Here is a 22,562-nt window from a genome sequence, read left to right on the forward strand (position 1 = left end):
CCAACCTAGCTAAGGGTCCAGTGATTTCATTGCTTTTCTCAAACAACCAACTTTTGGTTTTGTTGAATTTCTCAATTGTTTTCATGTTCTCAATTTCATTTATTTCTGCTCTAATCTGTGTTATTTCTTTCCTTTTATTTGCTTTGGGGTTAGTTTGCTGATCTTTCTCTAGTTCTCCCAAGTGAACACTTAATTTCTCTATTTTTGCTCTTTCTTCTTTTTTAATATAGGCATTTAAGGCAATAAATTTCCCTCTTAGCACTGCCTTTAATGCATCCCATAAATTTTCATATGCTGTGTTTTCATTTTCATTTGCCTTGAAATATTTATTTCTCTTGCAATTTCTTCCTTGATCTGCTGACTGTTTAAGATTGAGCCATTTAGCCACCATATATTTAAAGTTTCTGGCCCTCTGCCTGTGAATTTCCAACTTCACTCCATTGTGATCCAAGAAAGTGTTTTGTACAATTTCAATCTTTTTAAATTTACTCAGCCTTTGCTTGTAACTCAGCATAGGGTCAACCCTTCAGAATGGTCCATGAGCCCTTGAGAAAAAAATGTGTAAACTGCTTTCAGATAGCAGCCTTCACCTCTTCTTACAGGGTCATTGGAATTCAGAAGACATTGAGGCATGTGTTTCTGGGCAAACTAAGTACTGGGTGGAAGAAGCAATTCACAAGTTTGCCTTGATGAACAGACATTTCCCTGAAGAAGAAGAAGACAGGAAAAAGAAAATGACATAGATTATAATACAGAAAGTTCATCCTCTGGGCTTGGACACAGTAGTGACAACAGCAGCTCACATGGATGTAAAATAAGCATGGCTCCACAGGAATCTTGAAAAATAATTCTAATGTTACTATCCTAGTAATATCAAATTACATTCAGTCATAAAAAAATCTTGCTGATAATCTCTATTCTTGTCTACAGCTCACTATCACGATGTCAAGTGTTAAAATTCTTAAAGATGTTGGGTTATTAGTAATATTTTTTATGTTGTCTTATTTTGGTTAAGCCTCTGTGAAAAGCTAAAGCGTGTGAATGCAACACTATCCTTTAAAGGCAAAAATTATTGGTAATTGAGACCCTGCCCTCAGGTAAGTGATTTATATATATATATTATTATATATGATAATAATATATTTGGGGGGGTGCATGGTCCAGGAATCGAACCTGGGTCTCCCGCATGAAAGGTGAGCATTCTACCACTGAACCACCCGAGCACCCAAGAAGTGATTTACATTTATTTAAAAACCATTGAATTTTAAGGATAGGTAAATAATTAACATTTAAAATCAAGATAGAGCATTCCTCTGTGTTTTAATGAGGCAGTGCTTTATCATAAGCACATTTGGTAAGCTGAAGAGTTAACAGTGTAAACCAGGCTGCCTCTCGGACATGAGAATTAAGTGTTATCATAAGCACATTTGGTAAGCTGAAGAGTTAACAGTGTAAACCAGGCTGCCTCTCGGACATGTGGCTGACATTTGTGATACCTCCCCTGCACTAGGAAAACACTTTGCTTTTTTGGGTGTTTGGTGAAATATTTCAATAACATATAACCTTTCCAGTATTCTCAGTGGCTGAAAGATTTCAAACAGAATTGAGAGGTTATTCTGGAGGTTATCCTTATGCATTATATAGATACCCCTTTTTAGTTTACGGTGCATTGGAGTGGGTGGAGGGAAGTACCTGAAACCGCTGGGCTATGTTCCAGTAGCCTTGATTCTTGAAGACAATTGTAAAAGATATAACTTTTACACTGTGACTGTGTGAGTGTGAAAACCCTGTGTCTGATGCTCCCTTTATCCAGGGTACAGACAGATGAGGAAAAAAAACATGAATAAAAATAAATAAATAATAGGGGGGACAGGGCATAAAATAAATTGGGTAGATTGAAATACTAGTGGTCAATGAGAGGGAGAGGTAAAGAGTATGTGATGTATGAGTTTTTACTTTTTCTGGAGTGATGCAAATGTTTTAAAAACAATCATGGTGATGAATACACAACTATATGATGATATTGTGGGCCACTAAGTGTATACCATTCATGGAATATATGTGTATGAAGATTTGTCAATAAAAATATTTAAAAAAAAAAAAGAGTGGATGTTACCTAAGGACTTGCACCCTATTCTGGAGAGATGTAGTGCATTTCCACTTGTACGAAGGACATTTGAGTATTGTTAGGCAAACACATATGTCTGTTATTGTGTTCTGTTTGGAAATTAAGTATGTTTCAAGTGATGTGTACAGCTGCCAAATTGACAAGGTTGGGTTCTAGTGTTAACTTTGGTCAAGTGATTATGCCCAATTGCCTGGTCAGGCAAGCACTGTCCTGACCATTGCTGCAAGGATATTTCACGGCTGGTTGTTAAACCGGAAGGCTGGTATATTAAAATGTTAGTCAGCTGACTGCGTCTGTGGCTGATTACATCTGTGATCAACTAAGGAGTCTCCCACCAATGAAATAATCCAATCAGCTGAAGACTTTTAAGGAAGAAGAGAGATTCTTTCACTACTTTTTGAGCCAGGGAGCTTCAGACCCTTCATCAGAGCCACCAGCCTCACAGCCTGCCCATGGATTTTGGACTCCTTCATCTGCACAGTTGTGTGAGACACCTTAATAAATCTCATAGTTACAGATCTCTCCTGTGGGTTCTGTTTCTGTAGAGAACCCTGGCTAACATATAGGGGTTGTGAAATTTTCAGCCATTATTTCCTCAAATATTCTTCCTGGCCATGTTCTCTTATTTTCTCCTTCAGGGATACCCACGAAGCATATGTATGTGTGCTTCATGTTATCAATCATTTTAGACCCTACTCAAAGTTCTTTAGTCTGACCTAATTCAGATGTTCTGTCTTACAGCTCACTGATCTTTCTTCTGCTTCTTCAGATCTGCTATTGTGTATCTTTAATGTCTTTTTAATTTTGTCTATAGTGGCTTTCAATTCTATAAGATCTAATATTTTTCTATGCATTCTTTCAAGTTAATCTTTATGCTCACCCAGTGTCTTCTTAATATATTTTATGTCTTTAGTTTTCTTTTTTGAATTTGTTTAGTAGGAGATTTGTTTGAACATCTTTGGTTAGTTGTTCCAAATTCTATGTCTCTTGACTTTTTAGCTTGTTCCTTTAACTGGCCATATCTTCCTGCATTTTAGTATGCCTTGTGATTTTTTTGCTGGTATTTGGTCACCTGATTATCTTGATGGATTTATTCTGAAGGATGGTTTCCCTCTCATCTAGGATTTTTCATTGTTTTGGGTTTGTTATTAAGGCTCTTCTCTGACAGCTGGATCATCAGTATTTTCCAGCCAAAAGAGGGCTGGGTACCTATGTGGGGAGTATAGATCAGATCCAGTGGGCCACAGACAAGGGTTCAGAAAGACTCTGAAAAGTCCATTTTTTTCCTGGACTTTCTGGCCTGCCCAGGAGATGGCATTCTTCAGTTACCATTTCCCTCAGCCCTACGAAAGCAGACTTTAATGGCTTTTTGCCAAATCCACTTCTAAAGCAGTTGAAACAGTGGCTCTCTAGGTATCTGACTGGGAGGGTCTCAAACGTGGGGACCCCATACTCTCACTTTGCCGGCCAATATCTGGCTCAGTATGGGGCTGCGTCCCTTCTTAGGGCAGACGACTCCCACAGCCACCCAGTCTGCAGATATATTCTGCACCCCTCAGCGGCTTGTGTTCTGCGTCAGTCTCTGTGGACTTGGGTCCCTGTGGGGATCCAACTCACTGTTGTGAATGATTTTATAGTCTGTGGCCCAGGTAAGTGGTGGGCGGGGTCTGGGCTGCTGACTCTGAGCAGTTTCCAAGCTGGAGGGAACCAAGTGAGGGAGAGGGAAGAGGACCAGTTAGTCCAGGATGGAAATTTCCTATCTTTGATTCAGCATTTGTGGAATCCTTCTCCAGTTTCTACCTTCTTCCAGAGTTCTAATCAAGTAAGATTTGTCCTTTTTTCTGCTGAATCTCTGGGGAGGTTTTTTTCAGGGGATGTCTCATGTCACGTGGATGACATCATCTGCTTCATGTTTTTTAAGTGTGAAATATGAAATTTTTAATAGATGAAACACGTTATTTTGGCAACAAAACCATATAATAATGGAAACCTTTCCAAATGCTCATTTTAAAAAATATACCTTCACTCCACAGCACAAGTTCATTTTGAAAAGCTGTTATTGCCTCATTCGTCGATAAAATGTCAAGCTTTACTTTGAAAGACAGAATAAATGTGTAATTTTTCAAAAGTACTAGATAAAACAGTACTAACAGCCACTCGCCACCATAGAAAAATACAGCTAATTTGGAACTTCTCTTTGCAGTAAAGGTAAGATGTCCTAATCATGCCTATATGAGAACATCAGAAAGCCTTTGTTTAGAACAAAAGACTTTTGGTCAAGCTGCATCTCAGTACAAAATACCATAAAGATTCTTATACACTGTAATATACAAATCCAATAAAGAAGGAACGATAATTTATAATATGTTGCAGTACATGGAAAGCAATTGAACAAGTAAAGGAGCCATTTTTAAGCCTTCTCTGTGATTGAACCTGTCTTTTTATAATCTCTCTCACTTATATACAAGGCATGGGGCTGACAATCAGAGTAAATGAGGACCCTAGAGCCAACCTACATACAAAGAGAGATTTCATTATAAAGTTTAATTTATTTTAAATTAAAAATTAACATAAATTTTAATATTTTCTTCTACAATAGATCATCTTGAGAACTCCACCTTCTCTTTGGAGAACACTGCAGACACTTGCTTCTTCTTCACAATGCTGCAATAAGAATGCTATCATTTCTCATGTGCAGGACTGAAAATACAGCCAGCAATGGTACTGAACAAAGTAAGTGGTCGTAAATTCAAGGTATGATAGAAGGAACAGTTTTAAGAAAGCATTGGAATTGAGAAAGAATACTAGAAAAAACTGAGCTGTAAATTTAATGAGTAACAGAGGCTAACAAAGGAATTCACTGTCTTGAAAGGAAAGAGAGGTATATTAAACAAGTTAAAATTATCACCCTACATAGTGTCTGATACAACAGACTCTCAATGAATACTTTTGGAAAGGGTCAATGGATCAATGAAGTGCTCACAGAGATCCCCATGGTAACCAACAGGTAACCCATGGCAGTTTGGATGCTTTCTCTGAACAAAGCAGGGAGCACAGAGCCTCAAAGCACATCACAAAAGCAAATGGTAATAGGTAATTTTTAAGGTGGCCAAATGTATTAATAGAGCTAACCAGTTTTTCTTATGGTAACACTTACATAAATACAATCAAATAAATTAATGTTTCAATCTCAACTATACCTTGGCAAGAATAGAAATTGCACATACCAATAAGAAAAGATGGAGGGAAGATTATAAAGAAGAGTAAGAAGAGGGAGAAAATAGGAACTGTCAAAGGCCAGCCCCCTCCAAGACTCTTCTAATACCTACAATTTGGCAATGCACTGGAAAATCTGCTGAAACATAAAAATTCCTGCCATACTGTTTAGAAATCACTAAATTAGATACATATGTAAAACACTTTTTTTTCTATTTCACAGAAAGCTCAAAGTTAAAAAATATATATATATAGAAAAGCAATAGTTGTAGACTTATCTAAAAATTACTTTATGATGTTTTTATATGGGAACTATATCACATGTTAAAGGATCAAAACAATCCTTGAAGACCAAACAGCTACTTTAATGAGGGAGATTTACTAAGTGACACTCATTTATTACAATGTATCAAGTTTAATTCACATGACTTGCTGCTTGGTTTGGCAGTCTCAATGCATAAGACAAATAATTCATAAAACTTTGACAATATTATTTTTAGTTCACATGCTTCTTGGATCGATCCCACAAATGCTTCTACTTTATGCTACTCTAGGGACAGTATTCAGATGCAAATAGACTTGTTAGCCATCATGAGGCTGAGGGAGCACTCAGTACATATATCTTCATATTCATATTCTGAGAATCCAAACTTACACATACCATTTGGACATTAGAATACAGCAATTTTAAAATGATTGCTGTTTCTTCTAAATTGAATCAATGAAGTATGACAGAATAAATCAGTCCACACAACATTATCTACCAGAAGTATGGTTTTAATAATGGTTAAATGATCATGACCTGATAAGTTTAACAATATAATTGATCTCTCTTTCATAAAACTTTCATAAAATGATGTTTGAAAATGACCAGCTAAAACATCTTGTCAAATGTAAACAGTGTTTTCAAGTATCTTGATTATAAGAAGAACCAAAAAACATTTTTATTTTTAATGAGGGAAGATACATCTAAAATTAGAACTTAACACAAACACATGAATGAATTGTTTCCCCAAGTACTTCCAAACAAAATATTTCACATTCCACATAAGATTCTACAAACCCTTGAGTACTTGCTCTAATCTTGGCATTGAATTTGGATCATCTCCATGGAGGAAATCCATGAACCAGATGTGAATTTATTCTTCCAGATGTATTTTATATGTATAAGGAAGAAACACTTTCTTCACTACTTTAATTTGAGGCGACTACTCTAAGACAGAGGTAGCAAAAAGGAAATTCTACAAATCATGTATCTTCCACTATTCCAAAGCATACATTTACTGAATTACCAAAGTACATAAACGATTGTTATTTGATCAACAAACATTAAAGTGCCTCATAAATCAATATCAATTTAACTTTTGCAATCCATAATTTTTCCCACTGCTCATTAGGCATACTAATTACAACATAAATTGTTTTAAACAATTTTTTGTTTTGACATTATATAGAAATTAAAGAGAAAATAAAAACACCTTTAGGATTTAAGTAAAATTTCATAACTTCAAACCTGAAAAATAAATTTCTACACACAAAAAAAGAATGATCTACATTAAACATTAGCAAATTAATGAATCACAGCAAAATTTATCAGCAACACATCTGGATTTAATTGCATACCCTCAAATTCTTAAATCATTTTATAATACCAATGACAGAAGTTCAAAAATTAAGAAATTTAATATTACAAAAGCCAACCTCCAACTCGTTAAGCGCTCTAGTGGTAACTAACTAGAAACAAACAAAAACGGTTCATTTGGGACACCCATTTCCTTTGCCCTCCACAGATTTCCTTCAAATACTCAACAGCTTCTGTTTCTTAAAGAAAGTCAAATCAGCTGATATTACTGACTATTTATTTATTTATTTTTGCAAGGGTAGGCACCGGAAATCAAACCCGGGTCTCTGGCATGGCAGGCGAGAACTCTACCTGCTGAGCCACTGTGGCCCGCCCCTGACTATTTAATTTTATTCATGAAAAGGCTATATACACATGCTAATTAGTTATGACAGTTATAAGTAGGTATAACTTTAATAAATATTTTATTTGAAAATTGCTTCATAAACTAAAAAATAATAATTACTTATTAGCATCAATGCAAATTACAGAAATATAAATATATACATATACAAACACATTAAATCCATAATTTTTAAAATTTTATTTATTAAACATATCAACATACAAACACAAACATTCTTCCCATTTGATCATTCCATTCCACATATATAATCAGTAATTCACAATATCATCACATAGTTGTATATTCATCACCATGATCATTTCTTAGAACATCTGCATCAGTTTAGAAAAAGAAATAAAAAGAAAACAGAAAAAAATCATACATACCATACCCTTTACCCCTCCCCCCAACCAATCACCAGCACTTCAATCCATTAAATTCACTTCAACATTTGCTCCCCCTATTATTTATTTATTTTTAATCCATTGTCTATCAATAAGGTAGATAAATGGGGCATCAGACACAAGGTTTTCACAATCACACAGTCATACTGCAAAAGTCATATCATTATACAATCATCTTCAAGAAACATGGCTATTGGAACACAGCTCTACATTTTCAGGCGGTTCCCTCTAGCCTCTCCATTATACCTTAACTAAACAGGTGATATCTATTTAATGTATAAGAATAACCTTCAGGATAACCTCTCGACTCTGTTTGGAATCTTTCAGCCATTGACACTTTATCTTGTCTCATTTCGTTCTTCCCCCTTTCAGTCGAGAAGGTTTTCTTAATCCCTTGATGCTGACTGCCAGCTCATTCTAAGATTTCTGTCCCACATTGCCAGGAAGGTCCACACCCCTGGGAGTCATGTCCCATGTAGAGAGGGGGAGGGCAGTGAGTTTGCTTGTCATGTTGGCTGAGAGAGAGAGAGACCACATCTGAGCAACAAAAGAGGTTCTCTTGGAGGTGACTCTTAGGCCTACTTTTAAGTAGGCTTAGCCTATCCTTTGCGGGATTAAGTTTCGTATGAACAAACCCCAAGATTGGGGGCTCAGCCTACTGAGTAAGCTGATAGTTTTTATTTACCTTATGTTTTCAAGAATTTAATAAGCATGTTAAAATTAGGATATCCTGGCATAGAATTAATATTTTATTTTAAAGTTAGTAACACACCTTAATTTAAATAAAATATATTTGTAGATGATTTCATATCTTTTAAGATTATTCCAAGAATTTAAATTCTAATCTAAAAGAAGAAACTTTTCCAGGCATAACATATTTTATTAATTAACTTTTCATTTAAAGAATGAGGATGATTCCCCATATGCATCTGAAGTATGAATAATCAAGAATATATGTGCTAGGTTTCAATAAAACTATACAAGCATCCAAATCACAGAAATAGTGTTTCTTTTTAAATAAAGTACCAGAAATGGATTATTTTACACTCACACATACGTAATGTGCAATTATGGTATTGTACCAGTAACTCTTCAGCTTCCTTAAGTATTCTCCCTAGAAATAAGTAACTGTGGTAGATTTTAAATAAAAGTAAAGTAAGAATAAAAATTTAACGTATGCACCTTATTTCAGATGTTTTCAAAATTAAAAAAATTATCTTAAAGGGCAAATCTCATATTCATTTAAGATAAAACCAAGTTTCATTTCAACTTCAATTCTGAATGACATAAAAGTTACTCTGAGTTGCAGAAAGATGAAAAGTGTCTAATTTCAAGAAACAAAGTATGAATGAGACTAGCCATGAACTGAAATGTCACATTCCATACATAAGACTGAACCCTTGATTTCTAAAACACATCTGGCTTTTCCTTTATTAAAACTCATAAAAGAAAACCAAAAAACCCAACAATAAATCGGGCATACACCATAAGATAACGATAACAACAATCTTCAATACGTCAGTTAGTGAGCTCATCTTTGGGGAAAATAAAACTCTAGGGGTAAAGAACAAAACACACAACCAAAAAGAGTAAACAGAAGAGGTACAAAATCATTCGAATCTAACACAGCTATTTAAAAAATAAACTTCATGAAAGAAAAGAGCATTAAGAGAATGTTTCTTATCAAAACAAAATCTACTAAGTATGCTGAAAATGGGGTGAAGAATAAATAGGAAAAAAGTACATTAAATTTGTGCACTTACAATGAAAGGGAGAAAAGAAGAATTTCTGTGTTCTTTCACTCAACCAAACTACGTTTTTTTCAACCAAACTACTTTTAAAAGTAACAAAGCACTGTTGTAGTTAATAGAGGTCATCCTCTAATAATAATACACATGCTTAAAATGCTTAACTTTGTAAATCATACATATTTTTATTAAAGCCTCATAAATTACTGTAGAGAAGAAATCATACAATAGCAAAATATAAACACACTTGTCTCATCTGATATATCTCTAAAGGGATTAAGGAGTGTAATTATGAGAGATTTCTAAGTACTTTTGAAATATTATTTTAGAATATTACTATAATTATTTGTCAAATATTTATTGAAAGTCTACACATGCCAAGTATTTATTAAGTGTTAAAGATGGAGTTGGCAGATACTCAAGACATGGTCCTTGTCCTCATGAAGATTATGTATATGAAGATAATACATATAAATTAAAGATGTAATGAATGCCAGTGAAGGAAAGTGTTCAATTTTTCGTTTTCTGGGATATTTCATATAAGACAGGTAATTTATTACTAAAAATTTTGGTGACATTTGCCAGTGAAATAACCGTGACTAGTATTTTTCTTATGTACAACTTTCAAATGAGTATTAATTTAATGGTTAGCGTTCTTTTCAGATTTTCTATTTCTTTTTAGTCAACTCTGGCAGTTCATATTTTTCTAGAAACCCAGAATTTCTAAATTTATTCTAAGCTGCCCTGTTTTTAGAACAAAGCTATTTAAAGTTACTATTTTAAATTTTTAACTTCAACATACGCCTTTGCATCCTTAATACTGTTAGTATATGCTACTTCTCTTGTTTCTTGATCAATTTTGCCAGGGGATTGCCCAAATTCAAATATTATATGGTCTTAGGTAACTTTCCTGGACTTCAGCTTCCTCAATTCTGAAATAGGAATAAAAATAGAACCTTTCACAAAGGATTATTGAAGGGATTAAATGAGATAATATAGAAAGTACTTACAGTATGCTTAGCATTAAATGTTCAAAAATATTAGCTATTATTTTTAAATGTGATTTATTTTTATGTATCTTGTTGGAATCTTCTTGCTTCATGGTATCTTGCTTCTCCAATCTAAGATTTTTCGATTCTCTTTAATTTTGGAAAATTTAGCCATTATCTTTCTTTTAGATATTGTTTCTTATCCAATCTCTCTATTCTATGCTTTTCAAATTCCTATTAGACATAAATTGGATGCACTCATTCTGTTTTCCATGTTCTTAACATCTCTTACCTTGTATGTTCCTCCTTATATCTCTGTTCTGTGTTCTGGGTGACATCCTCAAATCCCTCTACCAATTAACTAATTCTCTCTTCAAATGATTATGCTCTGCTGTTTAACTTAGTAAGAATTATGTTAAGGCACACAGAAAGAACTAAAAAGTTTTCTAAATAAAAACATCTATTCACAGATATCTAATTTCAATTACTGTATTATTTTTATTTCTAAGCATTGTATGGTTTCTTTCATATCTTCCTTTTCCACTTTGTATATTGTACATGTTTTCCATTATAGTTATTCTTCCTTCTTCTATCTCTACATGTTTTAAACAAATTTGCTTTATTGTCTCTCTTGAGATTTTTCTATTCTCCAGTTCTTGTTATACTTATTCTTTTGCTTGTTGTCCTGCTCATTCTCTTACACGGTGGTTTCTTTCCTCTTGTGGTCTATAATATTTATAATCTTCAGTGTAGGTTGTTTCATTCTGTGGGAACCTTATATGCCCTGAGCTATAGAAATACACCTACAGGACAGACAGTTTTTGTGCATTTGCTTCTGCCAGACCCCAAGGGATTTCAATGGTTTCAAACCAGGAAGACGGAAAATGGGTTCACTAGCACATTTAAGTTGTATAAATTATTTACACGTAAAGAATTTTCTGTTCATTTTATACCATTCTTTCTGATTATGATATGGGTGACTTCTTCACTGTTTCTATTGTTAAAGAAATTCTTGACTTTAGTGAGCAAATACACAGAATGTACTTTTAGATGCTTTTCCCTGAAATCACAATAAATTCCATCATATCAGGTATACATATATTCCTATCCCAAGTCCTAACAAGTGTAACTTTTTCTAAAAATTACTATAAACAGGACTGGAATATATTGCGTGTATTTTCAGAAATTGTAGTAATAATAATAAATATATTTGTATTAGTACTTTAGTTTACATAATCCTTTAATTAAATTTAAAACATGGTATCTCTCATTTGTTCCTCACCACACTAAGAAGAAAATAGGGCACGGATTGTTGCCCCATTTTAGACATACAGATCTGAGGTTCAAAGCCATTAGCTCATGTACATAAACAGAAATACACTAAACTCTCACTATTCCTTAAGTTTACACATTTCTGATTTTCTCTTATTGGTGACTATTCTTTTTTGTTTCCTGTTAATTCTGGATATTATATCCTGCCACTCTCCTCTTTTTTACTGCTTCAGTAATTAGTATATAATACTAATTGAGACTCCTCATCTACTAGATACATAGCACTGTTACAGAGATTCTGAAACACCACATATCTTCAATTGTAAGACATTTTTCACACTTAATGTTTCTAAAATGAGACTGGATCTTCCAATTCTCAAAAGGAACCTGCTAATAATGATATGGAAAAGTAAGCTATGCCACTACAAACACAATTGTGTACATAGAATATCTGTTCACATGAATACCATTTCAGTTCATTTGTAGCACCAAATATAACTGAATATTAATTCAAATTTGAATCGCTATTTGTCTTTTAAATTTTTAAAAAGATTACACTATGAATCTGCTTGCTTTGAAACAGAAAGTAATAATACACATATAAAGTTGTTACATATCAGGTAAGGGATTAAATACTTTAGAAAATGTGAAATCTCTAAGAACTGATTGTTGAATTCCATAACAGGAAATGATTTATGCATCATGAAAAACTCAGATATCCTCTTCTAAACCTTCCAGTAAAGCACTTATAAATTAATTTTCTAAAACATCACTTTTGACACATTTACTCTCCTGTTCAAGAATGTATAATGGCTCTTTATTGCCTCCCAATTAAAATACAATTTCTTTATACAACTTTCAAGATCCTCCATTATCTGGCTCCATTTAATAGGCAATATTAATTTCCATTCTCCCTACTTCTCCTCCCTTGAGATCTCTGCTTATTCTAAGTAAGTCTTCCTCTATTTAAAAAATCTGCCTCGGACGTCCAGTTCTCAAGTTCTCTTTCCTAGTTAAAAAACACAACGCATTCTTCGGGCCCAATACAAGTTCTAACTTACCTCATTTTGAACTCTTATTTTAGCTAGAGACACTATTATGTAAGTTACCAAAATGGCATTTATCCATTTCTTTGTTTCCAAACTATTACTTTTTCCTAATTTAGACAGTAAGAGTTTTAAGAATATACCATCTACCTTTCTCTCCTCTATTAAAGGAGAGAAATTATATTGGAAAGAAAAGAGAGATTTAGAAGATAGGAAACTAAATCTCAGAGAACTTAAATGAAGTGCCCAGAACAAACAGCTAAACAGTTCAACATCTCTTAAACTCAGTTAAGAGATCGCTTTCAACACCGTGTTGACACATAATGTAAGGATATAAATGAAAGATATGTATCAAACCCCAAGTTCAATTTTGTTTCATAAATTAATATACAAAGTAAAAGCACAAAAAGGGCTCATTACATACTTCTATCTCTTTCATGTTAACCCACTGCCATTCATCTTTCTCAATAACTCTGAAAGTATATGAACTTTGAAGTAAAGTTCCAATACAAATTAAGTGTGATTACTGGGAAGCAGACAGGGGAGAAGGATTAGTTATGGGCTTGCTAGAGGCACAAAGTTGTATTTGAACTTGGTAAAATGGCCTTAAGACTTACATTTTTTTTCTGATTACAGCCATGCAATGTGGTTCTATTGCGTGGGGATTTCGCGTAAAGTTGGAATGTTGTATTCCCTAAAGAATGAACAGTGTTTAGTTATTTAAAAAAAAAAAAAAAAAAAAAGGAATGTTATGCTTCTGTTCAAAAGTGCTCTTTCTGGAATTCATGATAAATGAAAAGAATTTTGGCAGTTCTTATAATGTCATTCTGCATCTCACAAGCAACGTGCAATTCCTCATGTCACTACATCTTAGTTATTCACTGAAACAACTGATCTTACTACAAAACAAGTTAAAGAAACAAACAAAGCCTCCTTCAGTTCCTGCCGTGATTCATTATTAGAATTCACCTTTCCTTTCACCTCATTCACAATCCCAAATATTGAATGCCAAATGTTGGTCTCCCTGAAAGACAGGACATTAGACAATTTAAACATGAGCAAAATTGAATTCAGCTATCCTTAGCCACTGACTGATGACTCTCTTCCTATTTGTACATTTTTAAAGTAATACTTATGTCCTTCCCGGAAGTTCTTTTTACATTCCAGATTACTCAAGTGAGTACAACAAAGGAAAAATGCAAAAAATCAAGTGTCAGACAGGACAAGAGTAAGAAGCATACCACACATATATAGGTAAGTCTGGGTTAAATTTCCATTCAGCAAGATATTAATCTTTATAATATGTACTTTTAAATATCACCTTGCTGAACTTAAATAAGGTTAATTCTGGATTGGAATCAAACCTTAAAATGTGATCAGAAGGTATAATTTCTAACATATGTAAGGAAAAATCATTTATAAGGCATTTGTTAAGTTCTGTAAAACAAAATGTTTGGTTGTACCATATGTCCTGTTTCTCTAAGGTCATGTGATAATCACATATAAGAAATGTTCCAATTTTTCATCTCCCATTTTAGAAGAAAAACTAAATATATCTCTCCCCCCTCAAAAAATCAGAGATGTTAAAACTGAACAATTTAAAATTCATTAAAAAATTTTTTTGCCCTAGAAAAGGAAAAATGCAAAATTTTCTTTATTAAAAAACGCAAACAATTTTGTAAGAACACTAGAAATCACAAACATATTTAAACAGTTGTACATCTTCTCTATCTAAATTAACCAAAGTTCATTTAACAAATGACTGTTGTCCTTACTTCTACTGCTGATTACCTGCTGGAGAATAAACAAACAAAAAATAGCATCTTCCTCTGTTAAAGTCACATCTGCAGGAAAAACGCTACTAAAAAAAGAACAGCCTGTTCCAAGTTAATATCCTGCCAGTTGATATTTTGCAATGTTCAGTGCTGAACAATGTTTCAAAGGAATAGTTTTATATTCTCATATTTAATGTGAAAATTCCAGACTCATAAAACTAAAGTGGTATTTGTATTATAAATTATAAATTAAAGTATTTACTGAATACATGTGCCACTTTTGTCTGAGTCCTGCATTGTGCCATATTTTCTAAAACCCCGTAATAACAAAAATTGTCTCAGGATTCCTTTATCCTCTTGTCTTCTGCATCAAATATATCTAACATTTATGGTTTTCATGTGTACATATTAGGAGCAATCACAAACTAGAGACAGATTTCATTTAGAAGACTCCAGAAAGAAGAGAAAATTTGGATATGTACAGATTTAAAAGATGGAAGTATAAGCAAACAAGCAAAATGCTAGTTGAACTGCATTTAGTCTTTCAAATCAGCCAAAAGTTTAGGTTAAATAAATGCTCATTTAACTATATGTATGTCACTTCAAAGTTAAAGGTCAATTTTAAAATTCTTATCCAAGTGATGTACTGTTTGTTACCTTATACGCAATGGCAAAAAAAACAACAAAAAGAAAACCATCTACAAGAGATTTTTACTCTTCCTCTTCAATGAGGGAGCCAAGAGGATGCAGAGATGCAGATCTTCATTAAGACCCTGATGGGCAAGACCATCACCCTAGAAGTTGAGCCCAGTGACAGTACTGAGAATATCGAAGCCAAGATTAAAGACAAGGAGGGTATCCTGCCTGAACAGCAACATCTGATTTTTGTGGCAAACAGCTAGAGGAGAGCTGCACTCTCTTAGAATAAAACATCCAGAAAGTATTCACCCTGCACCTGGTGCTCTGTCTCTAGGGCGGCATCATCAAGCCTTCCCTCAACCAGCTTGCCCAGAAGTACAACTGAGACAAGATGATCTGCTGCAAGTATTATGGTTGCCTGCACCCTCAGGCTGTCAATTGCCCACAAGAAGAATGGCGGCCACACCAACAACCTGTACCCAAAGATGGTCAAATAATAGCTGGTTCCTTGGCCTCCAGTGGGGTAGTCTCCTTCTCAAGCCCTGTGGCCCTGAGACCTCAATAAAGTTTCCCTTTGGTCAACTGAAGCAGAAAGAGCAGGGGCCAGGGGGAGAGAGAGAGAGAGAGACAGAGAACTTCATTTTATGTGTTCATTTTCACATATTTCTTCAATTTTTTATTAAAAGTTTCTTAGATTTCAACTCTGATGGCTAATTAATAAATGGTTGCCAAGTAAATTAGAATTTAACAGTATGTGAATCAAAGAATCTTTAATCTCCTGGAATGAAATTACTTACAAGGGCACATAAAATCACCTATCTAATAGTTGTCCTTACAAATTCTTGTGTTCTTCTATTTTAATAGAAGGCTCAGGTTCATTGTACTGTAAAATCATCTAGGAAGCTTTTTAAACTTTCAGTGCCAGCACCCCATCCCAAACCACATAAACCCAAATGTCTTGGCAGTTGGGGCTCCTGATCAATATTTTTGAAAACGGCTTCCCATTTGATTCTGATATGAGATAGAGGACAACTGCTTTATTTGCATACCAATTTGCGGACTGGAGCTGGCAGAAGAAAGAATCAGTGAACGTGAAGATAAGACAATTGAAATAATTTAGTCTGAGGAAAAGAAGGAATAAAGAAAGGTGAACAGAGCCTGAAGAGTCTGTGGGGACCATTAAGCAAACCAATATATACATTATGGGAATCTGAAAAGAAGAAATAGAAATGAGCAAAAAGAATATTCAAAGAAATAATGGCTGACTACCTCCCAAACTTAATGAAAGACATGAATACACACATCTAAGATGGTCAACAAACTCCAAACAGGGTAAATCCAAATATTTCCACATGGTGCCTCATTATAATCAAACTGTAGAATGCCAAAGATAGAGAATTTTGAAAGCTGCAAGAGAGAAGCATCATGTCACACACAAGGAAGCCTCAATGAGATTAAGTGTTGATTTCTCACTGGATACGATGGAGGCAAGTGGGCAGTAGGAAGACATATTTAAAGCATACCTAGTGTTAGGCTGTAAGGAGACCATATCTATTAAAAGAACATATAAGAGAAAGGCCCAGTTCAGAGGGTAAAATGAGTTCAATGTACAGAGTGCAATGGTGGAATTAAGATTAAATAACAATAAATAAATAGATAGATAGATAGATAGATAAAATGTTTAAAAATGAAGATTAAATAACAGACAAAAAATTTTTTTAGTTAAGACTGGTTTGCCTCTTCCATCAAACCCTCTTAGGCTGCTTCTTTCCTTGAGCCCTTCCCAATCTCTGATTTTCTGAAAATGTCATTTCTTACAATCGAATTTTGTTTTTAAGAAAAAATCTAATATGAATTTGGAAAAGTTATGTTTTCTTTTAGGTACTTAAGTATATATATATATATATATATATATATATATATATATATATATATATATATATATATATATTGGCATGGGCAAGCACCAGGAATCGAACCCAGGTCTCCAACATGGCAGGCAAGAATTCTGCCACTGAGCCAACGTCATACCGCCCTGCTCCATAAGTATATTTATATGGAAAGTGTTAAACTTTGTTTAGCTAAGGATAGCATATTTTCACATGCTATGAAGGAGTAGGGCAAAACCTTAAACCTCATCTACAAGACAGAAGAGGTATACAGGGTCTGGTATACTTACAAACCAATCTGAAATCAAGTAACTGGCCCCCTATTTCACCTAACGCTGATCATTTTTAGAAAGACAGACATCTATGCTGGTTTGAAAGGATGTATGTACCCTAGAAAAGCCATGTTTTAATCCTAATCCCACGTTATAAATCCAGCCGTTTCTTCTAATCCCTATTCAGTACTGTATGTTTGAATCTGTAATAAATCATCTCCCTGGAGAGGTGACTCAATCAAGACCGGTTGTTAAACTGGATTAAGTGGAGATATGTCTCGACCCATTCAGGTGGATCTTGATTAGTTTACTGGAATCCTATATAAGAGGAAACATTTTGGAGAAAGCTGGAGATTTGGAGAGAGCAGAGAATGCTGCAGCACCACGAAGCAGAGTCCACCAGCCAGCAACCTTTGGAGATAAAGAAGGAAAACACCTCCGAGGGAGCTTCATAAAACAGGAAGCCAGGAGAGAAAGCTAGCAGATGATGTTGTATTCATCATGTGTCCTTCCAGCTGAGAGAGAAACCCTGACTATGTTCGCCATGTGCCTTCTCACTTGAGAGAGAAACCCTGAACTTCCTCTCAAGGTTCTTGAACCAAGGTATCTTTCCCTGGATGCCTTTGATTGGACATTTCTATAGACTTGTCTGAATTGGGACATTTTCTTGGCCTTAGAACTGTAAACTAGCAACTGATTAAACTCACCTTTTCAAAAGCTGTTCTGTTTCTAGCAAACTAGAACAACATCCAACACTGATATAAAAATATGCTTTGGTACACACCAAGCACTTACTTGGAGAACTGTAGCATAAAACTGTAGCATTTCTTTTGTATGTTAGAAAACTAGAACCCAAAGCAGACTCTGAAAATATGCTTAATATTTGAATCCTGAAAAATTTCCAGCACCTCACTTGCTCAGTACTCTTAATTGTGCAGTATTTGGCTAAGATCCTCAGTCAAAGAATAGTTAGGTGGCACAAATCTTTACTGAAAGGCACAAAATCTTTACTGATTTTCCTCATAAGAGAAGCCTATCTCTGAATTATTATATACTGTAAGTTTATATACAATGTGAGCAATGGGAACAAATTCTATTATATGATTTTCTAATCTATAAGCAATGCATTTTACAGGGAAAATAGAGTCATGGAAAGTGCAACAACAAGCACAGGAGTTTGGTCAATCTTTTATACCAATACACTTCATATTACTTTCAGGCTTCCCTTTGCATGCATATGACTAGAATTAGTTTCATACAGTCAGCCTTATTTATCAAACACATGTTAAAGTACAACAGCATGTACTCTTAGAATTGTGCGTGCATACATACACATGCACCTTAGCTACCATTTTCTTCTGTTTTTTTGCCAGCAGCTAGTCAAAACTTGACTCCTTTCATGAGTCACCATATGAACAATTCATATTTGACTTCACCCTTCCCTGCCTAGTCTTACCACTCCAACCACCTCTTTGAACTTTAGAAACCCCTCCCTACTTTCCCTACTGAAGGTAAAGATTGCAACTGGAAAGCTCTCCATTATGCAACAGTATAACAATCTACCTCAATCTTTTCCATCATAAAACATGGAGTATTTACCTAAACCCAAGAATATCCACCCAGTTTTCATTCTTTTGCTATTACAATAAACATCAATGAATATCCTTGTGGTAAAAACTAGAATCTCATCAACAACGTGTAAAGATGCCTACATGCTCACCATCATGTAAGCACTGACCCTATATAATATGGCCAATCTGATAGACAAAATCCTCAGTCATTGTTATTTTAATTTACATTTTAAAAATCATGATTGATAGGGGGCAAATTCTCATGGTTACTAGCAACATACATTTCTTCTTCAGTGAACTGACAGTTTTTATTCTTTAACCATTTTTCTACTGGATTTTTTTTTTCATGGGCAGGCACCAGAAATCAAACTCGGCTCTCTGGCATGGCAGGCAAGAATTCGGCCACCTAGCCACCATTGCACCACTCTTTCTATTTGATTTTAGGTGCTCTTTGACTGAATAAAAAGTTCCTTTCAATGTCATATTGGAGAAGTATTTAAACAAACCCACCAAAGGATTATTTAATCCTCTAGGAGAATATACCTGAATTTCACTTTGTTATTCACTATTTGATTAGAACTCAGACACAGTTAAGTTCCATACTGACTTTAGATTTCTGTCCTGGAGAAAATACAAGCCCAAAAGTTATGGTTTTATAACTCTGGAGGACATAAACAAATTTTTTATCTAATCAGTCGCATACTTCCATTCTTTTTTAACATGCCTTTCCAAATGGACTATATAAGTCTCTGTTCTTAGTGTCCTCCAAAGCAGGACAATTTCTCAGACTTTTTTTTCCCTTCAAAAACTTGATTGTTTAGGAAGGTATTAGTCGAGAATTTTGTAGAATGTCCTGCAATTTGGGTTTCTCTGATATATTTTCATAACTAGACTGAAATTATGGGTTTGTGGGAAGAATATCATGCAGGTGAGGGTACCCTTCTATCTAAGTCATATCAAGGGCACACTCTACAACATGGTGAGTTAACTTAGATCACTTGGTTATTAACAACTTTTTAAACTTCATCCATTGTTATCAGTCTGTTCATATTTTTTACCTCTACTTGAGTATCACTTTGATAAATTATATTTTACTTAAAAGTCATTTGTCTTACACAGATTTTAAAACCTGTATTTGCTTAAAGGTGTTATAAATATTTTACTAGTATTTTCATTCCTCTAAATTTGTGATTTTATTGCCTTTATCAATATTAATACTATATATCATTCTTTCTCTTTCTTTCCCTTGGGCTTATGTATTCATCTTTTGTTATGAATGTCATTATCCATCATATTTTTGGTTTTCTAATTTGCTCCACTTTTAACTCTGTTATCTAACAAAGGAACAGCATTCTGGTCTTGACAGATGGCCAGAGTTTTGACAGAACAAGAAGTCAAGGGGACGAGCAAAGGGGAAAAGGGGCATGTAATCTACCCTAAGCTACAATTACTAATATATGTGGGAGTGGGAACAGAAAAATAAATGTAAGCAACACCACACAATGGGAATAAAGTATTATATTCAATAAATAGATTTCTTCTACCAAGAATTGAATGTTCTTCCTAACTAGTTTGAAATATTTACCACTTATCATCTCTCATTACTCTCTGACAAAGTGTCTAGCTCTCAAAAAGTTTAAAGAATGAATGGGCAAAATTTTTGCCCTGTCAGATTAGTCTTGTCCTCACAATTGCTGAACAAGCCCTACTAGTTCCCCCAAGTTCTTGCCCCTTTCTCATTCCGTTTTCTCCCTCAAAAAGCTCTACTGCCTCCATAGCCTGACTCTCCATCTAAATCTTACCCATCTTGTAAGGATCAGTTTTCTTCAATGAAATCTTTTCCAGTAATTCCATAACACAGGTCTACCTCCACTTTCTGTCCAAATAACCATTTTTGCCAAAGTAGATAACTCTAATCAATTTAATCATTTTGTTATTAACATAATCTGGCAGTTAAAAATACAGATTTATGTTCTGGATTAGGATTGAAAACACCTTAACAGATAGGGATATATATGTCACATTCCTTTTATATCCTTACAAGACCTACCACAGTGCTAAACAATAGGGAATACATAAAAAAAAGTGGTTAGGGGTTGTGATGGTTTGAAAGGACCGTACCCTAGAAAAGTCATGTTTTAATCAAAATCCCATTTCGTAGAGGCAGAAAAATCTCTACTCAATACTGTATGTAATTAGATCATCTCCCTGGAGATGTAACCAAATCAAGAGTGGTTATTAAACTGGATTAGGGGAGATGTGTCTCCACCCATTTGGGTGGGTCTGGATTGGTTTACTGGAGTCCTATAAAAAAGGAAACATTTTGGAGAATGAGAGATTCAGAGAGAGCAGAGAATGCTGCAGCACCACGAAGCAGAGAGTCCACCAGCCAGTTACCTTTGGAGATGAAGAAGGAAAATGCCTCCCAGGGAGCTTCATGAAACCAGAAGCCAGGAGAGAAAGCTAGCAGATGCTGCCATGTTTACCACATACCCTTCCAGCTGACAGAGAAGCCCTGACTATGTTCGCCATGTGCCTTCTCACATGAGAGGAAACCCTGAACTTCCTCGGCCTTCTTGAACCAAGGTTATCTTTCCCTGGATGCCTCTGATTGGACATTTCTATAGACTTGTTTTAATTGGGACATTTTCTCAGCCTAAGAACTGTAAACTAGCAACTTATTAAATTCCCCTTTCTAAAAGCCAGTCTGTTTCTGGTATATTGCATTCTGGCAGCTAGCAAACTAGAACAGGAGCTCACAGTCACTCCATTGTCAATTATAATAATATTCTTTTTTCAATTGAAGTAAGGGTATCACACTACTGCAAAGTGTTAATAATAGACAGTATATATATGGGAATGCTATATTTTTCACATTATTTTTCAGTAAACCTGCATCTTATCTAAAGGAAATAAAATCCAGTTCTACTACTTAATAGCTAGTTGATATTAAGCAATTTATCTAATCTCTCTGATTTTGGTTTCCTCACTTGTAAAATGGGAAGAAATAAAAGTATCTACAGTTTATAACATTATGAGAGGATTAAATAAAATAATGAATGTTGTTTCCATTTCCTACCTGTCAAAGCAAATGGCATGCAATGGGTTGGCTTAAACAACAGGAATTATTGGTTCATGGTTTTCAGGCTAGGAGAAGTCCAAATAAAGGCATCATCAGGGTAATGCTTTCCTCCGGATGACTGGCATTCTGGGACTGATTGCTGGTGTTTCTTGGTCCTTGGTTCCTCTGTCACATAGCAATCCACATGGAAGCCTTTCCTTTCTCTTCCAGGTTCCACTGACCTTCCACTTTTTGCTTCCTGGAGATTTCCTTTGTCTAAATTTCATTCTGTTTATAAAGGACTCCAGTTATAAGATTAAGAACTATTCTGACTGAATTGGGGCACACCTTAACTGAAGAAACCTCATCCAAAGGTCCCACTTACAATGGGTAACACACCGATGGGAATGGATTAAGTTTAAGAACATATTTGTGGAGGCTGTGGGACACCATGGGCAGGGGGGCAGGGGTAAACTGGTTATAGAGGTAAGTGCCTGTAGTCTTTATGCACTGGCAACAGCCTGCAGGGAACAGGGAGGGAGAAGTAGTGCTTGGGAGGGGTGCAGGAGAGATAGGTTAAGCTGT

At 34.8% G+C, this 22,562-nt stretch overlaps 1 protein-coding gene and 1 pseudogene across 7 annotated transcripts in view; one reads left to right on the forward strand and one right to left on the reverse strand.

Annotated features, from left to right (window-relative positions):
* Positions 1-22,562, reverse strand: part of SBF2 (SET binding factor 2) — a 685,303-nt gene that overhangs the window by 444,484 nt on the left and 218,257 nt on the right. The window lies entirely within an intron of this gene.
* Positions 15,274-15,681, forward strand: LOC143644679 (ubiquitin-ribosomal protein eL40 fusion protein pseudogene; annotated as a pseudogene).

The sequence above is a fragment of the Tamandua tetradactyla genome, chromosome 8, assembly GCF_023851605.1.
Source record: "Tamandua tetradactyla isolate mTamTet1 chromosome 8, mTamTet1.pri, whole genome shotgun sequence".
NCBI lineage: Eukaryota > Metazoa > Chordata > Mammalia > Pilosa > Myrmecophagidae > Tamandua > Tamandua tetradactyla.